At 44.7% G+C, this 12,764-nt stretch overlaps 1 pseudogene; it reads right to left on the reverse strand.

Moving 5' to 3' along the window:
• LOC119292441 overlaps nt 1-3,314 on the reverse strand; it is a 19,153-nt pseudogene extending 15,839 nt beyond the window's left edge.
• Nucleotides 3,315-12,764: the final 9,450 nt, after the last annotated feature.

Here is a 12,764-nt window from a genome sequence, read left to right on the forward strand (position 1 = left end):
GAATCGACAAAAACCGGGAGTGTTGATGACCGACACGTAAACGCACCTCGGGGTTCGTCAATCGTGGAAATCACTCCGGGCTCCATCTCCCGTTGATTGCCGCCCGGAGGCCAAACAAATGCAGGTTTATTAACCGGCGGCTCCGGCGGCGGGGCACCATCGATCAACACCTGCACCGACGTCCTCATGGACGGCCTCTCCCTGGGGTTCGGGTGGCAGCACGCCAACGTGAGCCTCACCGCACAATCCACCTGCGCCTGCTCAAACTCGCCGAGCAACGGTCGACAGCTTGCAAGGCCTTCCCCTCGCCGTAGAGCTACCATATCCAGTCCACAATGTGCATCGACAAGGGGTGTCGTGCTCCCCCGCCGCCCGAAGAATCCTTCTCACCACGGTGTTCGCTGCCGTGGATGTGCTGGTGCTGCACGGCGTTGCTGGGGCTCCTCCCGCTGACCACCTCCATGACAAAGACCCCGAACGCATACACGTCCGTGTCTAGGCTGGCATGGCCGGTGAAGAAGCTCTCATACACCATGTAGCCGCGGGTCCCCGCCATGACCTGCGTGGAGTGGTGCGTGACGTCGTCGTGCTGGATGACGCGGGCGAGGCCGAAGTCCCCCAGCCGCGTGTTGTACTCCGCATCCAGCATCACATTGTTGGCCTTGACGTCCCTGTGGAGGATCCGCTTACTGCTGCCGTGGTGCAGGTAGTCCAGCGCCGATGCTACGCCGCAGATGATCCTGTACCGCCGTTCCCAGGTAAGCTTTTGGGTGGTCATCCGTGACGACAACAACGCGGTCCTTTCTCTGGCGTAAAGGAGCTTGTCCAGGCTGCCCATGGGGAAGTACTCGTAGACGAGGAGTAGGTCGCCCTTCTTGTGGCACCAGCCGATCAGCTTCACAAGGTTCCGGTGCGGCAGCTTGCTGATCGTGTTCACCTCCGCCACGAACTCCTTCTCTCCCCGGTTGGTGTCTTCCTGCTTGTCCGTCGACACCCGCTTGACGGCCACCTCCGAGTTCATCCCATCGACGTATCCAAGGTAAACGGTGCCAAAGCCTCCTCTGCCGAGCTTGCGGGTAGGACTGAAGTTGGTAGTCGCACGCCTGAGCTCCCTTAGCTTAAATTTGACCGGACCATGTGCGTCAAATAGGGATGAAAGCGGAGCGGAAACAGATGGAACTGGGTGCTATTATATTTGTTTTCACATTTTTTGCAGAAGCGAAAACGAATACAGAAACCCCGGAAATGAATACAGAAATAGATACTACCAAAAACGGACACGAAGCAAATACAAAGCAGATACGGAAACAGAAATAGGCATTGATCGGAACTTAGAAACCCCTTGAATCATAGAGAAATACACACAAAAACAAAACAGAATGAGTTGTTAACATAGCTACAAAATAATATCATTATGTTAGCAACTTAGCGTAGTATTGTATTAGTACCAGACAATTGCGTATAAGGTCAAAGCTGAGTACATGTGTGGTAGTAGAAGTTGGGCCTCAGATCCATTCTACTAATTGTGTCATTGTGTTCTCTTTGGTGGTTGGGCTACAAAGCAAATTTTGTTAATGCCTCCTCGCCGAAGGCTTCCATGAAAAGAGGAGGATGCTCTAACCCCCCAACGGGATTTGTTAAACTTAACGTTGATGCTTCTTTTGACCACGACCTTCTCAGGAGTATGATCGAGGCTGTCTTAAGAGATGACAAAGGTAGGTTCATCGATGGGGGAAATGGTAAGATTGACTGGTGTGCAGATGTGTTGATGGCTGAAGCTTTAGCGTTAAAATTTGACCCATCGCTTGCGCAAAGGACGGGTTGTAATCACATAATTATTAACTCGGATAATATGGAGGTGATCGAGACCTTGAACGAAGGAGGACGATCATCGGGGGCAGCAGCTGCAATTTTTGATGACTGTTTTCACTTAGCTTGCGATTTTCCTATTTCTAGATTCGAGCATTGTAATAGAGAAGCAAATAAAGTTGCTCATGAACTTGCTAAGTTGGCTAGATTTTCATTCATTTCTGATTGGTTTGAGGAACCACATAATGCAATTTTATCAATCCTCATAAACGATGTAATGATTATTTCTAATGAACAAAGCTCGAACTTTCTTTCAAAAAAAAAACTATAGGTCTATAGTAAAAACAGAAATTCCATATTCACGGAAACGGAAAGTTCCATTTCCATGCATGTTTCACCGGAAAATACCGTTCCGTTTTTGTTTCGTTTTCCGCATAAAAAAATTCATTTTCACTTCTGTTTTGCAAATTTCCGTTTTCGTTTTCATATTTCCTCTTCGTTTCCATTTTTCCTCCGGAAAAACGAAAAGTTTCCACTCCATTTTCATCCTTAGCGTCAATCATCTTCTCCAGGTTGCGGTATGCGAGCCTTCTCCGCCGCGTCAGCCTTCTCCACATGAACAGCCCAGCAAACAAACATATAGAAAACACAAGCAATGTAACGAGAGCCAAAAGCACCTTTCTGCAATGCCCTCTTCTAACTTTGACATCGATGTCTACTGTGGTGAAGTTCCAGGACTTTATCTGGTTCAGTTGTGTGGTGTCGCCCATGGAACATGCGAACCCCAGATATACGTCGTCCTGCAGAACTTGTGACAGATCAATGTACGTATCTCCCTGGAAAAGATGCCGCCCACGGATGCTATACTGGACCAGAAATATTTGAAGCAACTGTAACGTGCCGTGATACCTGATACTGACCCATACATCTGACCCAGTTGAGAGGAAGATGGAGAGATTATTAAGCGGGTATTGCCGAAAAGATTTGATGCTGTTGATGTCGATGTCGACATGGTTGCCATCAAGGTCATCTTCGTTGCTCTTCCTCATGTCGAATTCCACGGCTACTACTCGGTTCGTCTTCGCGCCATCTGTCTGGTTGTTGCACGCGCCCAGCCACTGGCCGCTGCTGTTGCTGGGCAACGTTGGATTATTGGTGAGCAGAAAGGCCATACCTTCTCCAGTCCCGTTCTGCGGGAGGATGCTGAGCATGAAATCTGTCCTGAAGGAGGCGAGCGTGGTGCGCTTGCTGTTCCACAACTTGAGGGTCTCCTTGGCGTACACCACTCTCCCCGACCGGTGGGTCATGTTGCCGGCGTTCGGCGTGATCTGCAGGGAGTTGTTGGAGATTGCTGAGCCAGGGCTGAAGCCGAAATCACCCCTGTTGCTTCCGTTGAAGTTGGAGTAAGTGAACTGCAAGAAACTGCAGGTTCTGCCTAGGATGACAACAGCTGCACAAGCTATGCAGAAGAAGTTCGACAGGCTGCTGGTATTGGACTTTGTCATAGCTAAATGGTTCCTGCAGCTTCCTGCAACCTTCTCAGGGAAGAGGAAGGTACCAATTCATATGATCCGCGTACTTTGCTTCTTCCTGCAACCTTCTCAGGGAAGAGGAAGGTACCAGTTCATATGATCCGCATACTTCGCTTCTCAACACGGACGAGGGGAGGAGTTGACAAATACTACTTGGAAGAGACATGGTCAATGGGACTTGCCAGGTACAGCGGCCAATACTATTTCTGCAGCTGCTGAAAAGTTACCAATTGTTAAACTAATAATCTGTGCAAAATGTTCAGCAATATGCTACTCACCAGTAATATATTTGACTACGTGATCATCCCCTTTTCTTCTCTCGAGACGGATTAAAAGAGGGGTGTCTGGGAGGAACAACGAAGCTGTTGAACAAGTAGAATAGTGACATTAACATAAGAAAAACACTAAGGAGGTGTTTGGTTCAGAAATGGAAACGTAAACGTAAATGGAATCAAATGACACTGTTACTGTAAACGGTATCGACCAAAAACCAAGACTGTTTGGTTAGTAACTGTAACGTTAATCAATACAGCAGCGCCTGGTCCTGCATTTCCCCGGTCAGCTGCTTCCCGAGCGGAGCACCCAGCCTGGCCATTGACGTACCATCCTCATGACCTTTCCGCGCTTCCTCTCAATCATCCTGACGCCTTGAAGGACCTGCGCGCCTCGCCGATGGTCTGGCCGAGAGGAGGCTCGGCGCGAGGAGGAGATAGGCGCAGTACTTTGACGAGCCGGAGGCTTACTCCGGGGGCCGCGTCCACCGTCCACCCTTTGCCTGTGCAACATCCAGACCAGTACATTGCGGGTCCCTGTGCCATCCTCGCACGACCCCATGGGAGCTGCTCGTGGAAGCCATTGCTCTGCAGCGATCTCTTCCCGTTCGTCGGGCAGACATCACTTCCGGCGAGGGAGTCGACAATGGCCCGCTTCCGGTTGGCGCCGTCCTCGGCTACGGGATTACACTGCTCAGGCCATGGGGAGTGGTCGGCGGAGATGGAGATCGTGGCATGGTTATTTGGGAAGAAGACGACAGGGTCGACAGGAGGGAGAGAGAGATTGCCGTATCGTTTTCTGATTGCGCCCGATTTCTCGGGTATCAGTTTTTAATAGGGCGGGATCTGTTACCGGAGTTATCAGATTACGGAGAAATCTAAACAAACAAGATTTAATGTTATCTGTTACCATCGTTATCAAGATACCGTTACAATAGCACGAACCAAACACCTCCTAAGATGGTACAGGAAACTGATCCCTGAAGAACTTGGATAGAAATTTCTTTCATCTAACAATTCTTTATTGAAGATGCCTCATGAATGTAGAACTAGTCTTTGCGGCGGTTACAACTTTTAAGTGGTACCAGATTAAAAGAGGAGTGTCTGTGCGGAACAGCGAAGCTGTTGAACAAGTAAAACAGTCACATTAACATAAAAAACACTAAGGGTACAAGAAATAGATTGGCGACAACTTTGATAGTGCCAGCCCTGAACAACCTGGGTCGAAATTTCTTTCATCTAACAATTATCTATTGAAGATGCCTAGTTAATGTAGAACTTGTCTATGGAGCTGTTGCAATCAAAAGAACAAAGGCATTGCCAATTCAAATATTCGCAAGTTATCCCCCCAAAGGGAAAGTTTCTCTATGATTACAATTTCTTGGAGTATTATAGTTTGCTTAAATGCTATCTCTAGTGCACGTATTTTCAATTATCCTCATAATGTCTTGATCTAGCGCTTAACATGGAAGATCATATTGGACCAGAGTTTTTCATGCTACGCTATATAGGCCAATTAAGTCTCCCTTTTTCGTTCTCCATCTGTAAAATCAAAACTGGAACAGATTAAAGTACATTGTAATTCCTTTAGAAAATTTGAAGTGACTAGAAATAAGAAGTTAAGAGTACTATTGGTCAGACCAAGCCATAGGTATCCTAAATGGAAGCACGGATAGAAATGGAATCAACGAAAGCCAAACCATTTTTCTCACATGTCCACCTTACTGCCGGGAATTTGTGAACTTAAAGAGTTCACTTCTCACCGTAAAAAACTAACGTGGGTGGTGGCTGAACCCATCGCACCAAGCTGACTACCCTGCCTGAACGCCGCTTTTCCATGAATCAGTGATCTGCTGTTATTTATCTCAGCCGCCATGGTAGTACTTTTCTTCGTATGTTTATGACTTATTGTGGCTTTGTGGGACTCCAAGGACTTTGATCTGATTAGGTCGCGTAAACAAACTGAGGATTGATGTTCGGAGTTTAACAAACTAGTTGCATTTCTCTTGAGCCCGATTATAAAAACTTGCTATACCGCCCACATGACTTTCAAAGAAGTCAAATCTATTTCATTTGTACATCCTCTAGCAGAACTTCCAGCCCTCACAATTCTCCCCTTCTTTTTAAACAAATAACAGACAAAGCAAATATGTGCCATCCTTTTAAAAACTATATTTAATCCGATTGCACCAACAGTGTCAACTAAGGCTGACGAAGCGTTTTTCAATTGGCATTTCCCCTGCCAGAAAATAACGGTGACAGAGTTGGTATGGGCCTTTAAGGATATATCTTCTCTGAACAGCTTCTTGAAAATTGATAGAATGCACCGTGGTAGTTATCTTTGTGCAACCAATAGCACTAGCGTTGGCCACGCTCTCCAAAGCTTCCTTCAGTACATCGCCTATGTTGCTGATGTCCATGGTAAATCATGTATTCAGATATTCCCCCTGCATGTATCCATAAGCTGATGCTTCTTCTCCATGATGTTGCGGCTAGTCCCCGAGGGATTCTTGTACCGGTGCAGGAATATGTCTGTGTAGACATGTAGGAATAGGATAGCCTCCTCAAAGGGTTTCTGTGTATTGTGTCCAATGCTGGACCAAGGCGGGCTTGTACCACCGCTAAGTGACCCAGGATGATGCTTAGTTTCAAAGATGACATTCTTGATCTCTGCCGTGATCTGAACGTTCTTGGTATGCCAGAAGTTGCACCAGATCTCCTTGGCTCCTACCAGATTTATCATTTTCCCTATGATAGACTCAGAGAAACAGGAATTGAGAAAACTGTATTGCCCCATGGAATTTGACGACCACAGCCTTGACTCTGGCTGTAGGCTCATGAAAACAGACCAAGCCACACGGGCAACTCTCCGGCACTTACAGGATTCCAAGAATGCCCATGTACATGGAGACATCATCACCATCAAGAAGTCAGCACAAACTTCAATGCAGAACGCTCCGATGAACAATGCATAGGTTATTGCAACAATAACTCCACTGTAAAACCTTGCTTGCCACCCACAAGGAAGAGCACAAAAGCAACTACCAGTGAAATGTGAGTGAGACATTGGAGTACAGCCCTAAGCCATGTTCGAACCACCCTTTCCTAGTTGCCTTGGTGTACAGATTGTCATACATCATCCCTAGCTCAATCTCCAGAATTTTGAATATATGGCCCATCTGCTGGCAGGGGCGGAGCTAGCTCCCGGCGACCCGGAGCGGCTGCCGGGCTGCTCCGGCTAGTCTCCATTAAACAATACTATAAGACCATGGGTAGTACTGCTAATTGCTGAGGCAAATGCTAGGCAACATCACCGTCCATAGACCTTGACCCGGCTCCTGGAACAGGCTGGCTCCGCCACTGTCTGCTGGTATTTGAAAAACAGTACCAGCAGTAAAATGCTCTCTGTATGTTACCTTCCATTTTAGCAAGCTTGCGACCAACAAATAGATTTCTGACACCTGGTGCGCTAGATAAAGCATAATTCACAACTGTCACATAGTCCAATTCCAGCTGGAAACTGACTTGTTTTCACATTAAGTAGAATCATCACCCCTGAGGGCATTTCGGCTTGCGCACTTCAGAGCCTATGTCCGCTCCACATACTTGACGATTCCAGCCATGAAGACAAACATGGCTGGGATCAGAAACTGGCTGTGTGCTGATAACTTCCAAAACACGTACAAGGCCAAGCCAATTTAGGTCAGTAGATTGAGCATGTGCCTCAGCCATAACTCATTGTCCTCAATGGAGAAAGTAGTGATGGTAGTATCTTGCCCACCAAGATGAATGAGAAGGAAAGGCATCCAGATAAACGAAAACCTGTGCATTTCTCCAGACACTTTTATGCAGTGAAAGTGGGCCAAGAGCGTAGACTGTGACCATGTCAGATAGCAAGTAAGCCAACCAAATCAGAAGCCTCAGTCCTGAGTTGGTGCTGCACCACGGGAGAGATGCTTAATTTCCAAGGATCATGTGACCAGGGGTAATCATATCAGGGCGCTGATACATGTTCATGGTTGGCCTGTTATGGATGCGAGAGCAGTGATCGCCATGAAGAAAAGCTCCAATCTTGAAGTAAAATGGACAGTTGACCTTATCTTTCTCTGTACCAAATATCGAAGCCAAGCGTTCCGCCATTGTTTGAAACCAGTGAAGCTGACCACAAGCCTGCAAAGTCAAATGTTTAGTGATGAACATCATCAAAACACATGTTAGCAGTGCTCCGCTATGCATAAGGCTCCCAGTCTTTAAAAGAGTAGCTCCTTCCGTAATCAGCCTTTAAATTAATGTCTAAGTGTTTCATAGATTCCTAACCTAAAACTAATTGAACCATGGTTTTTTTCAAAACTTAAAAGGAGTAAAAGTAGACGTGAAACAGTGATCAAAATGTGTGGTGTTGCAAGAGCTGATAGTTGATGCAAGAACAGAAGGGCAAATTGTATGTGCCAGATTCTAACCCATGTAATCTCACCAAAGTAGCGCACAACTAGCCTTAAACAGGTGCTATACTATTTGACAGACTCTGTGTTTCAGATGTTTTTCCAAGTGGTTGAAGCTCTAATAGCATGCCTAACTTTTATTTATTATCTTTAACATTACAGATTGGCAACCAGTAACTTGAAGGACTTCAATTGAGCATTAAGGTTATTTTCCAAGGAGCAGCAACTAGGGCCTGCAGTACAAAGCATAACAATTTCACATTCTTTCAAGATAACACTAATGCATACTGCGTCTTATGAACTAATCTGCACCGACTCAAAACTGTTAATATTAGAACATGCAGGATATAAAATAAATCATATACAGGGTTACAATGTTTTTCCAATGAAGCCATTATCTATATCATGCGGGTGTTATTTTTACTTAAAATCTGCACTGCGTTCAGATAGTTAAAACCAAAGGACGAAACCCTGCAACTACACAAACAAGATACATTTTTAAACTAAGATGCTTAGTGCCTCTGTCCCTGCAACTGCAAAAGAGCCCACAAAACCAAAAGGCACAAAAAAGCAGCTTTTTCTGTCGCACATGAATACTTCCTTCTCAGGTAGACCATGCTATATCCATCCAAAAAGAATTCCATTTCGTCCATTTAAAACCTAATATGCACACCATTTTAGATCATTATAAATCGGGGAAAAAGGTCCAGGAAATATAGTACCATCCAGAATACTATGTATGTGGAGCACTTGATATGCATAATTACAGCAAAGCGTTGTTACGGGAGCAGAATTAGTAGGCAGACGAGTTATCGTTGCTCTACAGAATCCAAGTATATATTGGAATTAGGACTGTACAGGTTAATAAAAGTTAGGACTACCTGTAGAAATGCACGAGCTGCATATATTGTCCAAGGCTAAGCCTACACTATATCCTATTCCTGATTCAAATTCATTTCAATCCAATCAGCCTTATTGATTCAAAGTCCACGTGCTGAATAAGTTCACCGCATGCGCTGCTGCAGCCAACAGCAAGGCAAAAAACAAGGCTTATTACCCATTGACCATTTTTGCTGTTGAGCTTCTCTGTATCAGGATATCAGCACCATGAATCCATGATCAAGAAAGTAACACGCCAAATTTCAGGAGGGGAGTCGAGAGAAAGGACTTACATTCTGAGATTGTACAGTTTCCATCGTTGTTACTGTCGTGGTCAGACCTCCGCCGGTTGCCGCCGACCTGACGCCAGAGTCGGAAGAGGCGGGGCGGCACGGGCGTGGCAGCGATGGCCTGCGTTCAGTAGTTTGTACTAGCAGCAAAATGTTACGAAATGAACGAACTGAATTATCTGAATCAAGAAAAGAAATGTGGAACCAGTAGTTTCTACTAGCTTCAGAGTTCAGACCATCTTTTACCAGGTGTACACTACAGACTGATAAATCCAGATGACAATGACACCTACTGCTGTTCCCATTCAACACTTTTTACTTTTGTATTTACAGGACTACAACAGTTTCAGACAAGCCCCAGGCTAACAAAACCTATCAATGATATCCCTTTTCCAAGCATGATCAGATTGGCACTCCACTAAAGTAAGACTCCAAATATCATGTTCATGTAGTAAGCACTACGGACACCAACATCTGTGCATTGTGCAAAACAGATTAAACACCACCAGTACATTTCGTGACAAAGAGATCTGTACGAAGCAGATCAACAATCTAAATCTCAGACTTTTACAACATAAAAAATAACAAGACCAATAATACAAGTCATGTACAAAACCTGAAAACAATACAGCTCACATGCAGAAACTAGATTAATTTAAAATTGTAGGAACCTGAATTTTGTTCACAGGCTAAACCAAACAGAAATCACAATTTTCTCAGGTAAGGTTTGAAAGAGATTAATCAACTGATTCGTATATTTAAGTTCCATAGTTTTAACTAGCTTTGAACACACACAAAAAGGTACTGGTGTCCAATTGCACCAAGTAGAGGTACTGAACTATCTGAATCAACCAAATAGGGCAGTAGTATGAAACTAACACTTCTCATATCAAGGTTGAGTGAAAAATGTTACTCCTTACTTGTGAAATTTGTTCACCCAATAACCAACTGGTCCACACCAAAACTGAACCAAAAAGATGATGGCCATGCAGCAAATAATATAATCCCAATTTCTGGAGAACCACCAACAATCCAAGTAAGAATAATCATGGACTAAATTGTACCCCCTCTGTAAACAATATAAGAGCATTTAGATCACTACTTTAGTATTCTAAATGCTCTTATATTAGTTTACATAGGGAGTACTGTGCAAATGAAGAAGCTGAATCGAGAAGGGATTATATCATCCAAACAATCACGAAGTTCTAGGTTGATGAGTAGTTCAACACCACATTCAAGAAGATCTGACCAAATGAAAATAACAGTTGACCGTAACGAATCAAAGCAGCCATGAACAGAAACCAAACCTCTCCACCTCGTCGAGAGAAATCTTTTTGGAATTTTTGGGTTTTGCAACTTAAACACAAAGACAAAAGAAACGATGAAAAGAAAATAGCAAAGAAAAGCCAAAAGAACAACCAAAAGAAAACAAGGAAAACAAACGAACAACAAAAGAGAAATGTTTTTGGATTTTCGAAAAGATAAAAGGCAAAGAACTTAAAAAAACACAACAAAAATATTTTTGGAATTTTTGTTTTTCTCGAAGGCAAACAAGAATGTAAAGACAAGCAAAGATAAAATATTTTCAAAGTTTCAACAAAGAGGCAACAAAATACACTTCCAAAGAAAAAGCAAAACGAACAAGGAAATATCTTTGTTGCCCAGTACTTCTTTGTCAACCTCTTCAGCTGAGACCCTGACTACACCGAAGGTTAGGTGACTTTAGTATCTACTAGCGGCTTCTTTTGGTTCAACATCAACAGGTTTTGCTACTAACTTTTCTTGTACCGAGTGACCACTTTTTACACAACCAGGTACATCTCCATGGATCCTTGGTACTGGATGTATTTTCATATAGCTTACGATCCTTCCAGTTTGTCAGCCATTCGACCTCCCGATTCTCATGTTCATGTTCTGATTAGAATCCTCACGCGGATGCTCTACTTGGTGTTGGTCCTCGACGTTGTAATTCCCATGTCCTCTGGGTGCTTATCTAGCTTAACCTTTCCTTTGCTGCCACCGCCGCCAGTCTCTCTGCCTCGGTTACTTTGTTTACCGGCTCTTTTGGAATCATCGTCTTGGTCACTTGTGTGGCTCTAGTCTCTCATCCTTACTTCGACATGGTCTTCTTGGATCTGTCTCTGGCGGTGTCTTTTAGGCTGTCAGTTTGTCGGCTTAGCAAACAAGTTAAGTTACATTATCCTCATAGCGAGATTGTGTCTCATCGTCCTTTTGATCTTGTTCACTTTGATGTTTGGGGTCCAGATCCCTTTGCCTCAAAAGGAGGACATCGCTACTATATTATCTTTATAGATGATTTCTCTTGACACACATGGACATATTTTATGCTTTTCTTCTAGTGAGGTTTTACCTATCAGTAAGAAGTTTGTTGTCATGCTTCATACCCAATTTTCCACTCCTATATGTGTCTTCCATGCAGATTTTGCTTGCGAGTTTATCAATCATTTATTGCGCGGATTCCTTGCTGAGTAGGGCGCACTTTTTGAAGGCTCGTCTTAGTGAATATATTTAATGTCTGATCTTGGTCCCTTTCACTACTTGGAACTGAGGTTTCTTCTACCTCGGATGGCTTCTTTATTTTCCAAGAGAAGTACATTTAGGATCTTCTTGCTCATGCTGCTCTTAGTGATAAGGTCACTGCTGAATCTTGGTCCTCTTCGCTACTTCCTTGAGATTGTTCCTTATTTCCTAAGAGAAGTATATCCAAAATCTTCTTGCTCGTGCTGCTCTTACTGATGAGCGCACTATTGAGACTCCGAGTCAACGTTCACCTTTGTGCCCACCTTTGCTCCCTGCCAGTCTGGATGGGCATTCTTTGCCTTGTTGCAGGCTGCTATGAGTACTACTGTCGCAATCCCACATCCCGTGTTCCCTTTATGTGTGACACCATAACCGCACGCTCGAGCACCACCCATGGTGAGCAGGAGCTCGAACAGTCGACGCGTACCTGGTTTATGCACGGGACGAGCCGAGGACAGGCGCTACCTAAAGTCGAGGCCAAGGGCGCAGTAGGAGAACCTGGGGTGCTTAATCAAGTGCGTGACCCACAACCCGCAAACAGGAAAAGAACGCCAAGCCGGATCGATGGGGTACGAAGAGTGCATAGGCACGTGGGATGCTGGATCAAGTCCCTCTGCTGCCACCATCGCCAGTCTCTGCCTCTGTTGCCTTGTCTACCAGTTATTTTCAGGATTGGCATCATCCCCTTGGATCACTTGTTATCTCTCATCCTTAGTTCGACGTGGTCTTATTCGATCCGTCCCGATGATGTCTCTAATCCACGGTCCAATTACCTTATACTCATAGCGAGACAGTGTCTCTTCGTCCTTCCGACCTTGTTCATCTCAGGGGTTCATCTCCCTTTGCCTCTGGTAGTAACTTCTCTCTACACACCTTGATATACTTTATTTCTTCTTGTAGTGAGGTCTTATAAGCCTTTTGCTGCCATGGTTCACACTCAGTTCTCTACACCTATTTGTGTGTTCTATGATGACTCTGGTTCGTCGCCTAAGGCTTCCC

The sequence above is a fragment of the Triticum dicoccoides genome, chromosome 4B (genome assembly GCF_002162155.2).
Source record: "Triticum dicoccoides isolate Atlit2015 ecotype Zavitan chromosome 4B, WEW_v2.0, whole genome shotgun sequence".
In the NCBI taxonomy this organism is placed as follows: Eukaryota; Viridiplantae; Streptophyta; class Magnoliopsida; order Poales; family Poaceae; genus Triticum; species Triticum dicoccoides.